The sequence below is a fragment of the Ursus arctos genome, unplaced genomic scaffold (assembly GCF_023065955.2).
Source record: "Ursus arctos isolate Adak ecotype North America unplaced genomic scaffold, UrsArc2.0 scaffold_31, whole genome shotgun sequence".
In the NCBI taxonomy this organism is placed as follows: domain Eukaryota; kingdom Metazoa; phylum Chordata; class Mammalia; order Carnivora; family Ursidae; genus Ursus; species Ursus arctos.
The window spans coordinates 29,168,434-29,190,955 of record NW_026622997.1 but is presented as its reverse complement, the minus strand read 5'-3'; positions in this window follow the sequence as shown (position 1 = coordinate 29,190,955).

Sequence of the window (22,522 nt, the reverse complement as noted above, 5' to 3'; positions counted from 1 at the left end):
TCGACAATAGGCTCATATGTTACCATTTATAATCAGAAATTCAATAATAACACACATATTGTTAACTCTTACTCGTCTTTGGAGGTTAGATACAAACGCCTGTCTTCATGAAGCCTGTTCCGATCACTTGGCCAAAGCCCTGACCAGCGGCTGTCAGAGATGGGGCCTGGCCCAGGGCACTGTGGGAAATAAGGGCAGTAGTGAGCTCCTCCTCGGGAAAGGGTCGCGATGGAGCTGGGGAGTGGAGGGACAAAGGAGGTGAAGGCCTGTGAGCTGGAGTGGGGCTCTGGCCTCTGCTGAACTGCACAGCCTTGGGGGGAATGAGGCCTGGCCAGAAAACAACCCAGACAGCACCCCCCACCCCACCCCAAGCCTCTGGCCTGCCCAGCATCAGGGGAGACCGTACAGGCTCTGGCCTTTTAGACTGAGGACTGTGGAGGAGTCTGTTCTAGAAGCTGGAGCAGCAACGCCACCACGTTGCCACCAGGCTTCCACACAGGCCCCGGGCCTGCCGACCTGAGGGGAGGTGCTTGCCAAGGGCACACTCTCCGGGCCCACTCCTGTCCCCACATGACTTGCACTTCCCCTTCTCACCGAGTCTGGAGGCTTACAATGAGAAGCGTGTTCCCAAAGATGAGGCTTATGGGAAAACTTCAGCCAAATCAATTAATGATAAAACCCTTGAGCAAACACAGCTACTTTTATCATTTTAGAATGTTGTGATTTGAGCAGCAAAAGAAATTAAATTAAAAACTCAGAGACTCTGGGTCAGAACCCCAGCTGCTCTCGTTGGTTTTTAATCTCCTATTAAATGATATATCTTCTGATGGCTTTTGTCAGCTTATTCAATGTAATAACACAGGACATGTGGCCCACTGACCCTCCTCATTCCCTGCACAGCCGAGAGGGTGGGTACCTCTGGCAGCCAGGTCAATTGACAAGCTTAAAATGAAGATGGAGAGGTGGACCGGGGTCAGGGGGAGGGACGAGGGGCTGTACAGGTCTGTACATCACCAGAGCTGTGCTGGCAGAGGGCAGGGCCGCAGGGCGCCCTGGGACCACCCGTCTAAGCCCTCACGTTACAGATGAGGCACCTGGAGCCTGAAAGCAGACGATTTCTCAAGTGTCACGCTGAGTCAAGATTAGAACGCAGGTGTCCCAAGGCCCAGCCCGAAGCTCATTCTGTTGGACCACCACATACGTCATCCAGAGAGGAGACTGGGCTTGGTGCAGGAAGTGATGTCCCAGCCTTCTGCCTTCTCTCAGGGCCTTCGCAGTGGGGCTTATTGAGCTCCGTCTGGAAGACAGAGTTAGGATTCCAGTCCCCATCTTTGGGGAGACGCTGACCGTTTGGGAGAGGCTGTTCCCAGGCCTGGGCACCTCCCAGTCTGATCTTGGGACACAGACAAATACACGGAGCCAAACCTACAAGTAAATTGTTCTGCTGAGCACACACCATGACAAGAAAGGATGACTTGGAATGGGTGTTGGCTTCACCAAGGAAGGCTTCGTGGAGGAGGCTGAGACTTAGGGAGGAAGAGCGGGTCTCAAGACAGCTTTGGCAGAGGATCTGAGGCAAGACAGAAAGGCTGGAGCTGGTGAGGGAGATGACACAGAGATGAGTTTCCTGCATGAGTTTGTACCCACACACAGGCACATCGGTAAACAGACGGGCCTGTGTGCATACACTCACGCCTACGACGCACATACTCAGCCGTGCACGTTCATAACCGTGTGCTTACGTGCCAGGTATAAGCACACACAAGCTTTCTTGTACCTCCATGTGCGCACGCGCGTGCACACACACACACAGATATGCACCCATGCAACCACCCATGCAATCATATATAGACCTAGACTGTCCAATGCTGCTTTGCGTGTAGCTCAAATACGCTCTGCTCTGCACACAGGTAGGGGGGCCTCCACTGCCCCCGGTCCCACTTGAGGCCCCCAGCACCTGTATCACCTGCCAGATGTCCCCAAGCGCCCCTGCTTGGACTGTCTGCATCCCTGGCCCCTGCCATTGTCCAGACTCATGGTCCCTGCACCTGCTGCCTCTCCTCTGGGCCTGTGGCGAGGCAGGGAGCTAGGGCTGACGTGGAGGACACCCCCAGGGTTGCCACTGAGAGCTCCCTCCTCCCCGGAGGACCCACAGGCTGGGGAGGAGTCTCCAGGGTTATCTAGGCCACCTGCCAGCTTCAGAGTGGGACTTCCTGCAGCCACCTCTCCCCCTTTTTCCTCCAGGTCTCTGCGACTGGTCGGTCCCAGGAGACAGACCCTGAGCTGGAGGTTCATGGGCAGGTTTCCTGAGAACAGAACCCATGGGGGAGTGAAGGAGGCAGGACTGGGCAGAGTGAGGGCTGGGCCTTGATGCAGGTGCAACAGAGGCCTTGGCCACTCCCCCACCCCACCCCCGGGAGCTGCCGATCAGGGACGGCCCTGCAGGCAGCACACCCCCTGTTCCCGCCCCGCCCCCAGGAGGCAAGGAGGACCTTCCTTTACCCTGTGCATTTTCCAGTCATTGGACACAGGCTACCTCCAGAAAATGGGGTACCCTTGAGGAAGGAGGGTCCCTTCAGCCAAGTACACTCAGAAGCAAGAGGGGCTCACCTTGGAGCTGCCAGCTGCCCACATTCCCCACCGCGGGGAGAGCAGACACTTGAGTCTTAAGGGGGTTATGTGGGCAGCACGGTGGCATCCGCTGCAGTCGGCAAACGACCCCCTTCCACCTGCAGGCCAGACTTCGGTCCCTCCTGCTGCAGTCAGATGCTCCTCTCGGGTTTTTCTGGGCCTTGCTCCCTTGTCCGTCCTTCCCACATCATCCCATCTCCCTGGACTGGTGTTGACAACTCCACGTTGCAGGCTTCTGTTTCCCTCCCAGAAAGCTGAGGACGAGGCTCCCTCCAGCAGCCCCCCTCCCTCCTTTCCTGGGAGCCAGGATCATCGCTGAGCACCTCGAGCTGAGTAATCGGGGGAGGGGGTAGGATCGTTTCTGCCTGCCTGTTAGTCCTCCATGACTCAGATCAGGGGGACAGGGGCTGAGGCCATCTGTTTTGCTCTGGGTTGACAAGACAGTGGCGTGGGCTTGTGACTTTATTATTCAACAGGCTCCGTGGGTGGTAGATTTCTTCCCACTTTCTACTGCCAGGATCCCCTGCTCAGTCTCCCCAGTCCTCTGTTGATACCACCCCCATCTCCGGTTCTTCTCACAGACAGGCCTGGCAAGGGTGGGAGCCAAAGCCTTTGGATCGGAGGCAACTCTTCCGTTCCTTCCTTTCCAGGGAAGGTGTGAGCCAGAGAGTGCCTAGCTTGGAGAGGAAGGGGCTGTTCCGCCTCCATGACAACCGACAACAACCATATCTTATCAAAGACGCACACTGGTTCTTACATTTTAATGTCCCTGAAACTAAGTATGTCCAGTAATTGATGGCTTATCCCAGTTTCATCGGCAGCATTTTTCCCCTTCTTGGACCTACAATAATGGTCACTCTTTAAATGCATGGAATCCTAGATCTGATGTGACTGAGAGGAGCCACCACCCGAAGGTGGGGGAGGGGAGGGGACAGAGCTGGACGGGACTCAGCACTCCCTCCCTACCTGAGGTTTTCACAGTGCAGCCTCAGGATCGAGGCCCTCCCAAGGCCTCCTGCAGTCAGATGAAGGGCAGAACCAGGTTCCGGAGCCAAACAGAAAATTATTTTTAGAGCTTCAGGGCTGAGGTTCACTTCTGGTGCCCTGCAGACCTCATCTACCGCGGCTACAAGCCTCCTTCTGTGGCAGAAATGAACGTAGCTGGAAGTGGGTCCTCTGTGTGCAGCTGGGGGGATGTCAGGGGTGTCAATGTGGGTGCAGACATTCTGGGGGAGAGAGCACGGGGCTGTGCTGCCCAGTGAGGCCTTCTAAAGTGGTACCGGGCCTGGTGCCATCTTGGGGTGAGGGGAGCAGCCCTGGGGGGGGGGCAGCTGTCCAAAGCCCGGGACCCGAGGAAGAAAATGCTGCACCAGAGGAAAGGCAAGGCTGCAGGAGCAGGGATGCTGAGCTCAGGGGGGAAGAAGCATGTCTAGGCCTGGTCTGGCCACAGACAGCCCAGAGACCCCTCGGGCAGGCTCCCCAGGGAACAGCCTCACTGGGCAGCCAGGAACCCACTCTCTCTGTTCTCCAGAGGCGTGAGCTCCCAAATGGCCAATTGAGCAGATGCTTGCAGGAGGACGTGGCTGATGTGGAGATGGGAGCCAGGTGAGATTTCGACGAGCAGCAGGGACTGGAGGAAGCCATTTCAGGTGCAGGGCCAAGTGTGAGCGGGGCCCAAAGGGAGATACTAAGTGCGAAAGAGGCTGGAGGACCGAAGCTGGGGGGCAGGAGGAGGGGAGTCCTTCTAGGAACCAGAAGCCCACAACAAGGGGCCCGGGGAAATGAAGTTTGCAGGAGAAAGGCAGGAGCACTGACAGCCCCTGGGACCGCAGGGCCCCCTGCCAGCCCAGGTCAGCTCTCACACATTCCTCCACTCCCACAAATACGTCTGAGCACCCACAACAGACCACACCCTGAGCTGGGTGCTGGGGATTCAGCAGTGAAGCAGACAGGCAAAAATCCCCCGTCTCAAGGAGTACATGTTCCAGTCGGGAAAGAGAGATAATAAAAGAAACATATGGAATGTCAGTGCTAAGTGCTGTGAAGAAGGAAACACCAGGATAAGGGAGCTGGGGAGGGATAGAGATGCTGATTTATGTAGTGTGATCAGGGAAGTCCCTCTGGAAAATCTGACTAGAGACTTAAATGAGATAAGGGAGTGGGCCAGCAGGGTATCCGCAAGCAACAAGCTTCAGGCTCAGGAAAGCAATAGGTGCAAAGGCCCTGGGGCAGGTGCGAACATAGAATGGTGAAAAACTAACCAGCCCAGTGGCTGAAGTGGACGGAGCCAAGGAGAGAGGAGGAGATGAGGGCAGGGAGGTAAGTGGCATCCCCTCCTGCAGGGCTTGCTGGACCACGGAAAGGACTTTGCCTCTCACTCTGAGTGAACTGGGGAGCCTGTTGAGGGTTTGAGCAGAAGGGCATGATCTGACTTCTGTTTTAGCGGAAGAACAGACTGCAGGGGGCGAGGGACCAGAGGCAGGAAGACCCATCAGGAGACTACTGTAATCTTCCAAGTAGGAGATTATGGAGGTTGGATTCTCGATATATTTAGAAGGCAGAGCTGACAGATTTGACTCAGAGTGCGTTCTAGTTATGTATTTCCACATAACAAGCCACCCCCAATCCTTTGTGGCTCAAAACCACCACACTCATTGATTTGCTCATGAGTCTGCAAATTGGCAGGGCTCAACAAGGACGACTCATCTGTTCCATGCGCTATCGGCTGGGCCAGCTTGACAGGAGCCACCAGAGCCACTTCCAAGATGGCTCAGTCACAGCGAGTGTGTGCTGGCAGCGGCTGGCAGCCTAGCCCGGGCTGTGGGCCCGAGGTCTATCCCTTTACCCACGGGCCTCTCCCAGGTTCCTTGGGCTTCTCATAGCATGGCAGCTGGTGACAAGAGCAAGTGTTCCAACAAACCAAGATGGAAGCCCCTTAGGATCAAGCACCAGGTCCTAGCATCTCACTGCACCGCCTTCTACTGGCCAAACCACACCAGCGCCAGTGCTGACTCAAGGAGGGGAGGGCGATTAGCCACGAGCTTCATCCTTCAGTGGGAGGAGAAGCGGGGAATTTTTGGCCATCGCTAATCTGCTACAGGGTGTGTGAGGGAAAGAGGTGAGTTAAGGATGACTGCGGGATTTGGGAGCTGGGCCACAGCTGACTGGGGCTGCCATTTACACCCAGAGACAAAGCTGTGTGACCCTAGCCAAGTCCTTCCCCTCCCTGGACCTGTTTCTTCCTGTCAAACGAGGGGCTTGAATTAGGAGACAGCCGTCCTTTCCAGACCAGGTACACTAGCCACAGGGGCTGAGAGCGCCCTGCCTTGTGGCTTCCCAGAGACAAATGACCTCTCTTTAAAAAAAAAAAAAAAAAGATTTATTTATTTATTTGACAGAGAGAGACAGCCAGCAAGAGAGGGAACACAAGCAGTCCCCCTGTGGGAGAGGAAGAAGCAGGCTCCCAGCGGAAGAGCCTGATGTGGGACTCGATCCCAGAATGCCGGGATCACGCCCTGAGCCGAAGGCAGACGCTTAACGACTGAGCCACCCAGGCGCCCCCAAATGACCTCTTTTGCCAAGGCTGCTCTCAGATCCCCGGCAGGGAGGCCTGAGGCGGGGGCCAGAGCGGCTGGACCTGGGAGGCACCACACAACAGGATCCCAGCTCTCCGCGTCCCCTTCACATCCTGCCTCTGCTAGGCCCAGATGCAGCCCTCCCCGCCACAGCGGGCCTGGCCCAGGCCACAGGGCCTGCAGGGCCTACCCTCAGGACAGAGGTGGAAGGGCCCAGCCCACTAATGCCAGGTTATGGTTTCCAGATGTCTCCAAGCCCTTATTTATCAAGGCCTAACTGTGCATCAAGAGACAGAGGGGCAATCAGCCAAGCCGCTATCACCGCTGCCCCACTCTGGGCTGGGTCGCCTGGTGGGGACTCAGACAGGCTTTCCCCGGTGCAGAAGAGCAGCGGAGGGCAGGGTTGCCACAGTGGCTGTGAGCACACACCGGGGACCCCTGAGGGGTATACATTGCCGCGTCCTGGAGGCAAGACAGGCAGGCTGGAGACCCTCGCCTGAAAACACGTCAGCACAAACTCTGACGTGCTTGTGAGTCTCCAGGGGAATAGTGTTCAAATGCTGAATCTGATTCAAAAGGTCTGCAGGGGGGCCGAGGCTCTGCACCTCTTGCCGGCTCCCAGCTGACATCGAGGCTGCTCACCCACAGAGCAAGGGTCTGGTCTGGCCAGACCTGTGGCTTCCCGGGTGGACACCACAACACAGACAACCCAGCTGGAGGGACAATCGTCCAGCCCCAGGTGACCTGACCAGCAGCCATAGCGCACTGACCACCCAGGGGGATGAGCTAGGTGCTCCTGGGCAAACTCCTTCTCTCTGAGTCTCAGTTTGCTCATCTGCAAAATGGGGAGAGACCTGGAAAGTGGGAGAGAAGAGGAAAGGTTGAGGGAGGAGGGGAGGAGGGAATGGGGAAGCATTCCCACAGTAGACAAAGGGGAAGGATGTAGGGGAGAGGGAGGGGAGGGCAGAGGAAAAGGGGGCAGCAAGCCCAGAAGCCCTGAGCAGGAATCAGAGGGGAGACCACCAAGAAAGCATGCTGAAGGGGGGATGGGGGGGCAGGGAGGGAACCGGGATGGAAGAGGCGGCTGCGGCGGGCCTGAGGGGGCAGCAGTATCTCTCATCTCATCCCGAGCTGCAAGGCACTAAGGAGAAATGAGATTCTAGCTGGAACTCTTCTGGGAAACATCTGCCTTTTCATTTATGAAGAAAAAGCAGAAAAATGACTGGGGGAGGTGCCACTCTGTTTTTTTAAGAAATTGAAGCAAAAATGTCACCACTGGGAGTGTAAAGCTCATCAGGATGGTTAAGTAATGGCCAGCCGCCTTCATCAGGCTCTGCCACCCACACACCCCCCTTCCCCGGGCCATATTTTACCCCAGGGCCCCGCAGCCCAGACTTGCCTGCGATCCCGTCATGAGCCGCAGGACAGGTGTAAAATGCCCACCAGTGGTCAGCTCGCTGACAAACCAGGCCCTTCTGATGCAAGATACAGAACTTGTGACGCCTTGACTGTCCCACCCCAGTTTCACAGCACAACTACAGGGAAACCGAGGCACAGATATTCCCGACCCCTTTTTGGACCACCAGACTTACTCATTGTGCTGGCTTCCCCCACCCAGTGGGGCCTGCAAGGGACCAGAGTTGTACTTGGGCTCATAGAATGACAGTTTGGGGAACTCCATAAAAAATACAGAAATGGAGGGACACCTGTGTGGCTTAGTCGGTTACGCGTCTGCTTTTGGCTCAGATCATGATCCCAGGGTCTTAGGATTGAGTCTCGCAAAGCTGGGCTCCCTGCTCCCGGCTCTGCAGGGGAGTCTGCTTCTCCCTCTCCCTCTGACCCTCCCCCCGAATCGTGTGCACATTCTCTCTCTCTCTCTCTCTCTCAAATAAATAAAACCTTTTAAAAAAAAATAGGGGAATGAATATCTGTGCCTTCCTGTAGCCCACCCCCCAGATAAAAACTTTCTCTTTGGATTTTTGCCCAGAAACAGTTCTTGGTTACGTAAGGCTGGTGTGGGGAGGTGAAGGGGAGGCTAAGGGGAGGCCTTGGAAGAAACAAAAGAATGACATCCCAGAGTGGAGGCTGGCATCACAGGCCTCTAAAAGGTGCCAGGGCAATGAGAGCTCAGCATCTGTCCAGGGTATAATTAGCGAGGACTCTGTGCTGACAGCACCTGCCAAACTCGGGTGGGGGCTGGGCTTTGAGTAGAAGGAGGCAGGTGTGGGGCAGCCCATCCCCTCCTGCAGGGGGATACTTGGAGGGGGGCAGTTTGGGCAGCCCCTTGGCTCACGCTGTCCCTTGGCCTGAAGTGCCCTCTCCCTCCTGTGCAGCTGTGAGTTTACTCATCCTTCGTGGCCCAGCCAGGGGGCCGCCTCCTCGGAGAAGCCCACTCTGAACCCTCCAACCTCCTGGCCAGCCTTCCCGGAAGGGCCAAGCCAGCTCACAAATGGAATCCTGTCCAAGAAAGAATCACCTGAGCCCCTGGGGCCAGTCTGGTGTCTTTCTGTAAACACACCAGAAGCCCCTTCAAGGCAGAGCCTGGCACTAGCCCTGGCTCCCGTGAAGAGCGCTTGGAAATTCCCTTTCCCCGCTGTGCAGAAGGGGCCCGATGGCACCCCGGCCTGCTGGCTCTGCGCTCTGAGCCGCTCCCTCTCGGCCCACCGCACCTGCTTAGCCCATGGCCCTTCTCCCCACGCTGTCGATGGCCCAGTTCTCCGACTACAATGTAAACTTCATCGGAGCAGGCTGGTTTTGTCCATTTTCCTCCCGGCCGGACCCCTGGCATCTGGAAGAGTGCCTGGCACATGGGGGTTGCTGAATAAATGTTTGTTATATCCTTTTCTTTACAAAGATTGAATTTATGCAATGGAATTTTTCTTCCAATGGATCCATAAACGGAGGCCACACAGGCAACTGATAGGCAGTGGTTTGTCTGTTCTGCGTTTGGGAAAGCAGATAGCACGGGAGAGGAATGAGTCCTTTCATACTACTTTGGGGTCTCGCCCCTTCCCTTTGGAAACCCCCATAAAATTCCCTGCTCTGGACTTCAAGCCCTCAGAGAGTTCAAAACACCTCTTTGTTGTTGCCGTTCCCGTACTGGAGGGCCTCTAGAGAGCCAGGGCCTTTCTGAGATGAGAGCGGTACAGCCACTTGCCCAGTACCACACAGCGCATTCCCGTCCCAGCCAGAGCCCCACCCTGCCACCCCCATCCCAGCCCCACGGGAAGGCAACCGGCCATCAGCCCACGCTGGCTCTCTTCTGCCACCCACTGAGACGGAAGGAGGCCAAAGACAAGGAAATTACCTGACTTTGGGGTTTAGCTCCAAAATAAAATGCCAGGGTCTGTGATAGGGGCTGCACCTGCTGTGCCCCCACTCCTTGCTGGGCCAGAGGGGTCAGGGGTAGCTCTGGCCCCAGGGGCTTCTGCACTCATTGAGTGATTCTCAGGCTGGGACTCGATGGCTCTCACTTGGGGACAGAGTGCGGGGCCTGGTCCCCAGGCTCCTGTGGCTCCAGCTGGTCTGGCCCCTGGCCCTGGGCTTGTAATCCTCAATCTGCGTTTCTAACGGAGGTTGATGACGAGGTTGATGCCGTTGGGGGGGGGGGGGGCGCCAGCTTTGAGGACCCCTGGCTAGAGAAAGCACTCCCCGAGGCTGACAGGCTCACCCTGGGGAATTAGACTGGGAGAGAGAAAAGTATGAGGGACTTTCGCTTTTTATTTATCCACGTTGGTATGGTTATGCATATGTAAAAGCCGCGGGGATGATTTTCGTAATAGTTTTTAAAGCCTTAAAAGAAAACAAGCAATTCATGCATGATGTGAGTGGCAATTATCTGTTCAAAGTAACAAGCATTTATTATGTGCCTACTGTGTGCAGGGCAAAATTTTAAACGAGTAAGACACAGTCCCCATTTTGTCTGGACATGAGAATGCGATGGAGGAGTGAGACAGATAAAGCTGCAGTAACGGAAAGAAGGGGGGCCCGCGCTGGAGGTGTTTACAAGAGCACAGGTGGCCATCCATTCCACCTGAGGAGTCAGGGAAAGCTGCCAGAGAGGGGAGCATTCTCCCTCAGCCTTGAAGGACCCCGGCCAAGGGGAACAGTGTGTCCAGACCTGAAGGAGGACGGTACCTGCATTTTTAAGGAACCGGACCAAGCCTGGGGTGCAGGGAGGACTCTGGGATGGGGGCTGGGGGGATGGAAGGTACTGGAGGCAGGCCAGAAAAAGCAGGTGGCAGGCAGGTGATGAAAACCCTTATCTATGGAGCTAAGTGGCTGTGACTCCACAGAGAGCCCTCCCAGTTGTGAAGCAAGAAGATGAGACCCTCCGCTGCGGTTTCATTAGGACGTCTTTGCGGCCATATGGGCGGATTGAATGGGATGAGGCAGAGAAAAGAGGCTGGAGACCAGGGGGGTGATGGGGTCCTGGGCTGGGGGGCAGAAGGGGAGTGGGCTCAGAGAATGCCCCTTGTTGCTGCCAGACTTCAGGCAGGGACAGGGAGAGGCAGAAGCAGATGGGCCCTGAGGTTCCCAGCTTGGCCCTAGGACTGTGCTGACACCATGATCATGTGACCCCGCCTCATTTCCCTAGCCACAGCCGATTGGTCCACATTCGGGGACATGATCCAATGGGGGCGGGATCAAAGCCTGCCACCTGGGCCATGCTCTAGAGGATTCCTTGCAACAGATATACAGCGAAGAGCCTCAGCCCTGATACACCCGCCCTCCTGGTCCCAGCACAGGACTGGGCACGCAGCATGGTATTCATTCCGAAGGAAGACTGAAAGGACTGCTCTCATGGAGGTCTTCCTGGAGCAACACGTTGGATTTGGATGGGCAGAGGGAAGGGCAGAAGCCATGGCAGGGGCGCAGGGCCAAGCAGGTCCTTCAAAAGGCCAACTCTAACCCCCTCCAGCCCTGCAGCTCAGAAGAAGCTCTGACTTCCTCGCCCCCTTGGCCCCTCTGGCCTGGGGTCTCTGAGAGCAGCTCTGGTGGGGAGTATGGGCTCCCAGCAGCTGAGGAAATGAGCGTGGGGAGAGCAGAGACTCACCTCAGGTCAAACAGCAAGTTAGTGGCCCTGCAGAACCCCAGATCCAGGCCTCTTTCCCCTGGGGAGTAGGACACTGAAGACTGGCCCAGAAATGCCAACTCAGAGCCTGGAGCCTGGGCCACTCTGCAGAGGGGCAGACCCACCCAGAAAAGCCTTCGGCTCCAGCCACAGGCCCCGTGAGGCCCAGGAGAGGAGGCTGGACCTGGGGGCGGAGGGGTGGAGGATGTCAGGAGGTGACCAGTGCTATGACCTCAGGAACTTTGGACCCATACCTCTGTGCCCCCCCCCATTCTAGCTGCCACCGTTCTAGCCGGTCGGCTGGGGGGGGGGGGAGTCCTCTAAACCCTCCCTCCAGAGCTTGAGCCACAAGCTGCCAGACACTCGGATAAGGGGAAGAGGAAGTGAAAGAAGCTGGTGGCAGGCTGAGTGGCCAGAGAGCTCTCCTTGGTGGTAGGGATCCGAACGGAGTGACGGCAGTGACAGACACCGGGTGCCTGACCCGCAGATCAGTCCACGCAGACATCAGGTGGTTATACCTGTGCAGTAGGAGCAGAAGTACGATGTGGCAGCATCTAGAGCTGGAGCCCCCCCCCTCCCCGCCAGATCAGGAGTAACCCCGCTCTGGTGACCAGCCCAGCCTGGAGAGCAGCAGGAGGCCCCCAGCTCTGCAGGCCCTGCCTCCCTGTTCCCGAGCTCTCTCTGCCCAGGTGCCCTCCCCACTGTCTTTCTCACTCCAGCCCTGCTCCCTGCCCCCCTCCTCCTTTAACCTTCCCTCCCCTTCCCTCCCCCACCCTGGAGGTTATTCTGGTAGATTAGCCATTGCCCTCCTCCTGTGTTCTGTTTTGTCCATATTTCACCTGTCTGAAGATGCTAATGTGATAATGAAATGCAAATTCATCCCGAGCATCCCTGACCCCTTAGTGGATTTCCGCTGTTGTGAGTTTCCCACACAGCATCACATTTCCACCACAAGCGCAATTGAAAGCTTTTGTTTTCAAAGGAATGCTGGATTTTGTTTTGTTTTGTTTTAACTCTTTATTATAGAGCATAGCAAAACTACACGAAAGCTCAGAGAAGGTTCTAACGAAGGCCCAGGTAGCCCTCAGCCAGCATCGACAGTCAGCCCATGGCCGGGCCTGGTGGCCACACCCCAGCCATGCCCCTCCCCGTTCTTGGGAAGGGCGTCCCAGTGTCACATGTCCTTCGGGTTCATCTGTCCACACCTCCAAAAGATGAGGACGCTTCACTTTGAAGTGGAGTCAAAATACCATTGTCACACTTAATACTTAATGGTAACTCGGTCATAGCCAGTCGGTGTTCAAAGCTGTTGAAAGTTTTTTATGTCAAACATGGATCCTGATGCTTGAAAAAGTCAGGGAGCCCGATTGTCTCTGCCTTCATGTCTCCTTTGATGGTAACTGTGCCTTCCTCCTAGTCCCCACCCCAAGTCACCCTCCAACACAACGAATGAGAGCCATCACAGACCAGAAACTGGGTCAAAATCCTCTTCTCACCCCCAGGGGAGACGTGGGTCAGGACTACCACTTGTGGGGTCCACGGCGGATGCTTCAACGAGCTGGGCCCTGTTGCTGAACACAGCTGTAAATCTAAGACCCACCAGCAGAGGAGCTGGGGGAACACGGCCGGCTTCCCCTTCTAGGTGCCCAGAACAGGGCCCCCATTCCCAGACACACACCTGAAGGGCCTCACCCTCCTGACCTCTTCCAGCTCATCAGGCCTTGAGAGAAGCTGTCCCTGAGACCCTGCTCCCACTCGGCCTCTAAATGCGCCTCCTCCAGTAAGCCCTCCGGAAGCCTACCTGCCACCGAGGGCCCACCGACTTTGTCCTCTCTGGCCTCCAGACTTCGCCTGGCCCACCCCTCCCTGTGGATCATTTGCTGTGAGTTCCAGAAGGCTGGGGAGGTGCCTCGGCCATCTCCCCACCCCCGCTTTAAGTAACTGTTTCCAGCTAAGAAATAGCAGACCGCCTTTCCACGCTGAGATTTTCTTTCTCCCTGCCCCCCCACTAATTCTCTCTACCCTTTAACCATTTTTTCTTTTGATAGTTTATTTATTGGGCACCTGGGCGGCTTAGTCATTAAGTGTCTGCCTTTGTTTGGCTCAGGTCATGACCCCAGGGTCCCGGGATCAAGACCCTCATCGGGCTCCCTGATCAGCAGGATGTCTGCTTCTCCCTCTGCCCCTCCCCCCTGCTCAGGCTCGCACATGCTCGCTCTCTTTCTCTCACAAATATAAATAAACAAAATCTTTAAAAAAATAAAAATAAAGATTTTATTTATTTGAGAGAAAGAGAGCATGACCAGGGGAAGGGGCAGGGGGAGAGGGGCAAGCAGACTCCCAATGAGTAGGGAGCCCAAGTTGGGGTTCAATCCCAGGACCCTGAGATTATAACCTGAGCTAAAGGCAGATGCTTACCGACTGAACCACCCAGGCGCCCCTCATTTTCTCATTTTTAAAACCAGGGCTTCTCACGCATAAATCCATTTATTTAGCAAACTCCATTTATCCATTTATTTAGCACCACTGTGTGCTGGGTGTAGGTCAAGCTCTTGGGGGCTAGAGAGAGGAGAAAGCGAGGCCACTCCTCCCAAGGGGAGGTCAGCAGGGGCTCAGTGCCCAAGACAATATCCCACATCTGTAGGCGTGACTACAGACAGCTTCTCCAAACCCTCCATGCACAGGTCAGGCCCCACGACCCCTCAGTTCACACAACCTCACGAGGCCTGGCTCTGCCCCGCATCCAGGTGTTGGCCACTCAAACCTGAATCAGATACTCTGGCCCATCCTCAGCAGCGATGACAGTTGATGCAAGTGAGACACAGAGAGGTTGTGCCTTGCCTGAGGGACACACAGCAAGGCAAGGAGGGAGAGAAACTGGACATGAACTCAGCTCTTTACACCTCTCAGTGGTCCACTCAGCTGACCACCAGGGACCGCTCTAAGTAGAGACCTGGCCCCATAACCACCATGCTTGGTCTGGCCCCTTCCAAGTCCCGGTCATCACCCAGAAAAGCCTCCTTCTACCTGTCTCTGGTATTCAGAGAGTTGGGAGGGGCATCCCAAACCTTCCAGTACAGCCTTCTTTTCCCCAGTTCCTTATATTGCAGTTGAAGTACCTGAGCCAAGAGGGGGAAAATGCCTCAGCATTTATTGAGTACCTACCGTATGCACTGGATTCTTTGTATTCATTCTCTATTTAATACAATGCTCCAGCCAGGCAGACCTTATGATTCCCATTATTCACATGAAAAGGGGCTCTACCCAGGCCAAACCCCAATATTTGCACAGCTTCACTGGCCAGAAGTGGGAACAAACTTCTACAATCAAAGCCATCAGCAGTTCTCTGATCCATGTTGTGGAAAGAGCTCTTTTGTTCTGGGCAAAATGATTTAGTAGGTTTTCTTGTGTCAAAGTGCAGCCAAACTCCTCTTCTGGACCAGAGAGGATGGATCCGGTAAGCACACGGTTTTGAAGGCAGTGTGGCCTCTCTCTCTGAGCCCAGAAGAGGTTGGGGGCCTGGGCTCTGGGTGACAGGGCCATGGACAAAGGCACTGTCATTGAGGGTATGGGGGGGGGGGGCATAGCATCAGGTCTAAGCTAAGAGGAGAGCCACCCTGGGGGAGAGGGGTGGGGGAGGTGCGCATGGAGCGGTTGGGGCAGCTGCTAACCCGTTTTACTTTGCCACTGGCTGAGCGCCTACTCATACTTAGCCAGGCTTCTGGAATTACGGGGATTAGGACTGTGTCCCCGCTTGGAGGGAAGGAGTTTGAGAAGGAAGGAATTGGCCTGAAAATGCCCACATGAGGCGGAGACAGTGGACCCCAGGAACAGGGGAGTGAAATGCCAGCAGATCTGGAGGCGAACCTGGGCGGGACTGGACTTCCTGTGCACGGCGGGAGGGGCTCTGAGCCTGATGGTGTGGGCGTTGCAAGAAGCCCAGTCTCTGTAGACTGGGAGAAGGAGGAGGCATCGGGTTAGCAGGCAGGAGAAAACTGAGGTCCCAAGGGGAGAGATGAGACAGCTTTCCCAAGGCTATGCCACAGCCCTGCTCTCCAGCTGGAACCGGAACGCCACTCTAGGGCTTCAGCCCCACCCCCACCCCACCCTGTTCCTCATTGGAACCAGAGGTCCCCCTCGGGGCCAAGTGAGTGAATGGCTCAGGTCCCTTTGGTCACCATCTCCTCTCAACCAGAAGCTCGTCCCCCTCGGTGAAGGGATCTAGGGTTCTTAGCGGAAGGCAGCCTGCCCTGCCTCGCCTGGCTGCTCCCCACGGTGTCTGATTGACTTTTTACTCCCCTGCTTGTCCAAGCAATAATTAGGATCCCCTTTTCCATATTAAGCAGCAGCTGTCATCACCACTTCACCGCTCTCCTAGCCACATTTCTCCTTCTCTTTATCCTGGAGGCAGGTTTCTGACAAGTCGGCTGTTTCCTTGTCCCTGTGAAAAGGCAGAAGAATGTTGGACAAGGAGGCTGGGAGCGGCAGGGGAACCAGGGAGCTTTCTCAGAATATGAGCAAGGCTGGTTCTGACTTCCAAGGTGGACCACCCTGCAGGGAAACTAGGAGAGACTCTTAGGCCTCCATGCCCCCCGGCTCACCTGTCGCCAATGCCTGAATCCCCTTCTTAGAGATTTATTCCTTTGAAAAGGGCATGTTAAAAATACAAATAATTTCTGGAAGAAAACTAGTTAAACTGTCACTGTGACTTCCGGTACACATCTGTCTGACCCCTGCTTGCTTCACCTGCCCTCCCCCTGCTCCTCTCTAGCGTAGCAACTGCCCCCAGAAAACTACATTTCCAAGGCTCCTTGCCTGCTGGCTTCCGGTCAGATTCAGCCAATGGCTGGAGACTGGTAGGAGGGAGAAGAGGAGAAGCCGGGGTATTTCTTCCCTCTCTCTGACTTGCTGTGTCTCTGCCAGTGGCTGCTTACCTGGCAGTGGCTACACCTCTGCTGTGGCCTCAACCTCCCCAGCCTGGGAGGCCCCTTGGGAAAGCCCCGTCCCCACATCCTAGCTCCCACCGGCCAGCCTCAGATCCTGGGCTGGTACCATCACCTCTTTCTCTTCTGCCTCTATCCTGGGGGCGGGGTGTGCGGAAGGCTGCGGGAGAGAAGGGGCAGACACCTGCTTTCCCACTTCCTGTTTGAGCTCTCCGGTGCCTCTGCAACTGGTTCTGCATATTGTATTCCCACTCCTGAACTGCCTGGCAAAAGTTCTGTTTTCTTGCTTGGACCCTCATGGAACATAGCTGCTCACACTTAAAATGTGCAACATGGGGCTGTCGATTCCACCTGCCCCAACACAGATCTCTTCCATCCTCAGTCCTCTGCAGAACTGTCCACACAGTATCCAAGTCAGAAGCATAAGCACCATCCCTGATTCCTTTTTCCATCTATCCATCATCACCAAGGCCATTTCCAAGTACAGATCTTGAATTCCTGGTTTCCCTGCCACCATCATCTCCCACCTGGCCTCTAACCTCCCAGATGGCATCCGTGCTTCTCTTCCTGCCTCCCCATAATCCACTCTCCACACAGCACCCAGAAGGATCTTTAAAAAGATCCCTTGCCTAGGGGAGCGTCTGGGTGGCTCAGTCTGTTCAGTGTCTGCCTTCACCTCAGGTCATGATCCTGGGACCCTGGGTTGGAGCCCCGAATGTCATATGTCCTGGCTTCCTACTCAGCGGGGAGCCTGCTTCTCCCTCTCCTTCTGCCCCTCCCCATCACTTGTGCTCTCGCCCTCTGAAATAAATAAATAATCTTTTTAAAAAATAATAAATAAATAAAAGATCCCTGCCTAGGTGTGCCTGAGTGGCTCAGATGGTTAATTAAGCATCTGACTTTTGATTTTGGCTCAGGTCATGATCTCAGGGTTGTGAGCTAGAGACCTTTGTCAGGCACTGTGCTGGGCGTACAGCCTGCTTCAGATTCTCTTTCTCTCTCCCTCTGCCCCCCCGCCTTGTGTGCCTGTGTGCACACACACTCTCTCTCCTTCTCTCTCTCTAGGAAAAAAAAAAAATCCCTGCCCAAAACCCCTCAGTGGCATCCCATTTGAATCCAGACTCCCATCCAGGGTCAATCAGGATGTGCTCATTCACATGTAACACCACCTTTTTCTGTCTAGCATAAGAAAAGAAGGCTTTGCTGGGGGTATCAGTCCTTAGAATTGATGACAGGAGACTCAAGATTTGGAAAACAGACAAGAACCGTTTTTGGGCAGGAATGGCCAGGACAGAACACACTCAAGGCTGCTAGGCCCCACTTCCCCTATCACCACCCAGAGAGCCTGACTTTCTTCCCATCTTTGGCTACTTGAGACTTGAAGTCCAGGGCAGGAGGGAGCAGTTGGCCAAGCCATGCTAAAGTCCATATCCCAGCCAAGAGAGAGAATCTGGCCCCTCTGGCAAGATTCCTTTCTCGGCGCCAGAAGGGAGGAAGGGTGGATGCTGGACAGCCAAAGCATGAGAAATATCCACAGGGGGCCTTCCGCATGATTCAGCTCTTTCCTTCTCCTCATCCCCAGTTTTCACTTCCCACCAGCTCCCTCCTGGGTTCACTCCACACCATGCTGACCTCTCAGTTTCTAGAACATGGTCAAGCTCTTTCGTGCCTCTACAGTCTCCATCAGGGCTGACATTCATAGAGGAGAGGTGTCTCATCAGCCCTGCTGCCCACAGTCCTCTTCCTCGTTTAGCTTTCCATGCTGGAAGAAAGGGAGGGGCGAGGGAGCTAATCCTGTGTCCAGTAGGTGCCCAGGCCATGCTCTAGTCAGTTGTGAGGGTGACCCTAAATCCAGCCTTCAGGGCCAGCACATTCTCAGAGCCAGGGTGTTGTCAAGGTAGCTTATGGCACAGGGCTGCTTTTCCCAAGGGGGCACTCTCCAAAGCCAGCCACACCCTCCCCCAGACTTAGCATCTTCCAGGGGGCGCGTCTTCTAGTGGCAGAGCTCAACTTCATTGGGCACAGAATCCAGTCCCTCTTCATCCCTTCTCCCAAATGCACTTCCTTCTATCACCCCCCTTACCACCGACAGCTGCAAAATTTCAGCAAAAGCATAAAAGACAGGTGCTTGTCTTTGGCTTTATTCTTTTAAGAAGAAAAACAATGAACAGACAAACCGTAGGAAATCAAGTGGTGAAAAAAATCCACCCTACATTCTGGGGAAATGTTAAATCAGCGAATTAAAATGCTGGTGATGAAAGTGGGACTGCCGGGTGGAGCCTGTCACACCCGCGCTCTGGCAACGACAGTGTAGTGATGGTGGGGGGAAGGCAGTGTCAGGTTGTGAGGCTTGACATCAGCGCCCCCATTCTGCTGGCTCCTGGGTTCCCTCCTGCTATGGCTTCCCTCCAGGCCCTGGACCCTCCTGGTCTCCCCCTCTAGCTTAGAGAGTTTGGGTTTGGGGGAGCTCTCCTGCCTCTGCCCCACCACCACCAAATTGTCCTTAAGTCCCCCACTGCCACCCATCATTTAGGAGAGTGCTCCCTAATGGTGGACTGATATTGGAATTTATCCTAAGAAATACATATTTGGTCTTCCTCCTTCCTGGTATAGAGCTTCTAAAACCCTTGGAATTTCCTAAGTGAGAAGAGCAATGGGAGCATCTTTTGTTGAAGTTTGTTTTTTGGTTCCTGAAATAGCCCCTGAGCCATGATGATGAAAGGAGTGTCTTGTTATCATAACAAACCTCTTTCTACTGCCCCTGGATGTATATTAATGAGGTGACTTTTGGAAAGCACCTAAGGGTGGGGGCTTGTTGCCAAGGGGAACCAGCCACTTGACTAAGAGGATTGGAATTTTCAGCCCCTTTCCTCCACCTCCAGGGGATACTGAGTTTAGTCACCAGTGGCCAATGATTTAATCAATTGTGCTGATGTAAGGAAACTCCTATTAAAACACAAACACACACACACACACACACACACACACACACACACACACACACAAAAGGACAGGGTTCAGAGATCCTCTGAGTTGGGAACACAACCACATGCCAAGAGGGTGATGGACCCCAGTTCCGTGGAGACAGAAGCTTCTGTGCTTGGGACTCTTCTAGACCCCACCCTGCATACCTCTTTATTTGGCTGTTTATCTGTATCCTTTATAATAAACTGGTAAACGTAAGCTTACAAGTCACAGAAGCTGCCTTCTGTAAACAAATCAATCAAACCCAAGGAGGGGCTCATGGGGAATCTCCAGTTTATAGCCAACCAGTCAGAAGCACAGGTCACAACCTGGACTTCTGATTAGTATTTGAAATGAGGGCAGTCTTGTGGGAGTGAGCCGTCTAGATAGATAGTATCAGAATTGAGTTAAACTGACGGACACCAACTGATGTCACAGAATTGCTTGGTGCTGTTGGGGAAGACACACATTGGAGATGGCTATTGGAGATGGCCTCAGCAAGCTTGGTAAAGAATCTAGAATCTGCCCCCTCGGGGCCTGGTCCTCCTGCCCACTTCTGTCCCAGAGAGAGTTGAGCCCCCAAGGAGATGGACTACATTCCTGTTTCTTACAGACACTCAGTCCCCTGGTCATTGACCGTGACCAGGATCTGTTGACTACGGGAGGCTTCCAGGTGGATTAAGCTTGGCAGGGGGATGAGGAAAGGGGGAGAAAGGTGGCTGACAACTGTGGACAGGGGCCCATCAGATGTAGCTACTCAACGAGGAGCTGTAAGACAGGGTGTGAGAGAGGAAAGGAAGAACGTTTAGAGAACAGACAGAAACCCAGAGAGGAGAGAGTAGGATAGAACAGGGGCCAAGTCGGGGTGGGGCATGGGCACCCCTCCTGGAACCTGAGCTTGTAACTGAGTCAAGTGAGCATTTGCCCACCCAGTGCACAACAAGCCAATAAAAACTGACGCTGAACTCTTGCAGTGAAGAAACATAGGCTATTTATTGGCATGGTGCCACTCGGGAGAATGGGAAGCTAACTCTCAAAAGTCCCAAACTCCCCCAGTGGCTTGTAAGTGAGGGTTTTTAAGGGCAAATGTGAGGCCAGGGGTCTCCTGAGAAGGTGAATGCCATTGATGGGAGGCCCATGAGGTCATGCTAGCAGGTGCTCTGGTGGAGCTTCATCTGGTTTCCCAGAGATCTTTTCCATCTCAGGAAACTTGGAATCTGAAACATATCTTTATTGTTTATGTTAGAGATTTCATTAGGTACATCTGGTTCATCAGGCATATAAAGATTATATCTTAAGGGTGTGCTGATTAACTACTTGTAAGCTAGTGGGGTTGCATTCCTACAGGTTCTTTGGCTGGTCCAGCCCTGCCTAGGGGGGCGATATGACCTCTAGTGTCCAATCTTTCATCTGAACTGACAAGATGGACTACAGCTTCAAGCTGGACCCAGGCCTGAAAGGGTCCTACGGGACCTCGGGAAAGGCAGCTTGTGAGTTGGAGGGTGAAGGAAAGGTCTGCTGCCCAGCAGCACAGTTAGTGCCACACCCAGATTGTTTCCTCTCTAATGAGCCCTCCCGGCCCCACGCAGCACCTGCTTGCGTGGGTCTGTGTGGTGCTGGTCTGTGACAGCCTGGCCTCGCTAAGCAGCTATGTTTTAGGACAAAGTAGGGCCTTCTTCTTGGCACAGTGCTGGGCCTGTCATGAATGATAAGGGGACATATTGGACCTGCTGTCCCCATATGAGCCTGACAAAGCCAGAGGCTGAGGGAAGGAGGGCTGGGCTGGCTCTTCTTCTCAGGGCTCCTCTCTCTTGCCTGCTAATAGTGAGCCCCACCCACAGCAGGAACACCACAGTGGAGGCTGCCCACACACCTTGCTTATTCTCCCAGCTCCCAGCAGGGTTGCTGAGTACTGTTGAACGAGGGGTAATCTTCCCAGAGATGCAGCAGAGGTTGTTTTGCTACTCATAGGGGAAGGGGAAATATATCCCTTTGTTTAAATTATTCAGCCCTCCAGGGGTGCATGGGTGGCTCAGTTAGTTAAGCATCCAGCTCTTGATTTCAGCTCGGGTCATGATCTCAGGGTCATGGGATCAAGCCCCACATCAGGCTGTGCCCCGAGCTTTGAGCCTGCCTAGGATTCTCTCTCTCCCTGTCCCTCTGCCCCAACCCCCATATCTCTCTCTCTCTCCCTTTCCTCTCTAAAAGAAAATTAGAAATTAAAAAAATTATTCAGCCCCCCAAGTTCTAAAGCTGCAGAAAGGTGTGCCCTGGGGTGTCCAGAGAACCTGGTTAAGTCGGGCAGCCTGGGGTCCTCAGCACCACGGACAGCGCCCCAGGCTGGAGCAAGCACCGGGCGCCTTAGAGCTGGAGGATGCTGAGGGCTAGGCCGAATAAAAGTCCACTCTTGAGGCCCTAAGAGCATGTCCCTTTCACTGCACCTTGAAGGGACATCGGATAAGGAATGTCACCGCCAGGCCCAGTTGCCTCGTAATCAACCATTCTCAGTGCCCTGCACAGAAAGGCAATTAAAGCAAGAATTAAAAAGCCATAGCATCATTTAAAATCCAATAACACGGCTGGCCTGAAATGTGTCTCCAGTCTCTGGGGAGGGTAGAGGTGGGGCGTGGGGAGGTGCTGAGGGCAGAGGGATGCAGCAACAAGGGGAGCGAAAGAAGGAAAAGGGAGAGATGGTGACGTGGCAGTGGAGAGCATACTGAGGCTTATATGCTTTCCCACTACTCTGCTCACCCACCCCACTGATGACTCTGGCTTTAAAGAAGTTCTCTCCTCTGGAGTCCTCCAGAGCTTACTGCCACCTCACGGTGTTCAGCGTTGGCTCCTTGCTGTCATCTTTCCTTCTCAACCAGAGCATACGCTCCTGCAGGGCTAGGCTGGCGTATGTTTTCAGTGTCCACTGCCTCCACCCCACCCAGCGCCTAGCACAGAGTTGAACCCTGCCGAGGTGATCATTAACTATTCATTGATTGGTTCGATGGCTGGTGCTTTTAACATAGTCCTACCTTTCCCCTCATTACTTACCCACCACCCAGCAAGGCCATCCGTAAAATGAGAATCATAAAACTCACGATCTTCATGAGCCTGTGTCAAACATAAAGCAAGTCTGGCCATTTCCCCCCTTTTGTTTCCAGTGTCTAAAAAGGGTTTATGCACACTCCTTCATGTAAAAGCTCTGAATTTGCTTTTCATTCCTAAGAGACCCAGAGAATTTCTAATCTGCTAAAATGACGTTAACCCTTTTCACATCAAATAAAGCCCTCCTGCAGGTTATCTTCCTGTCACAAGCTGACTGCCTTGATGTGACTTGGAAGTGA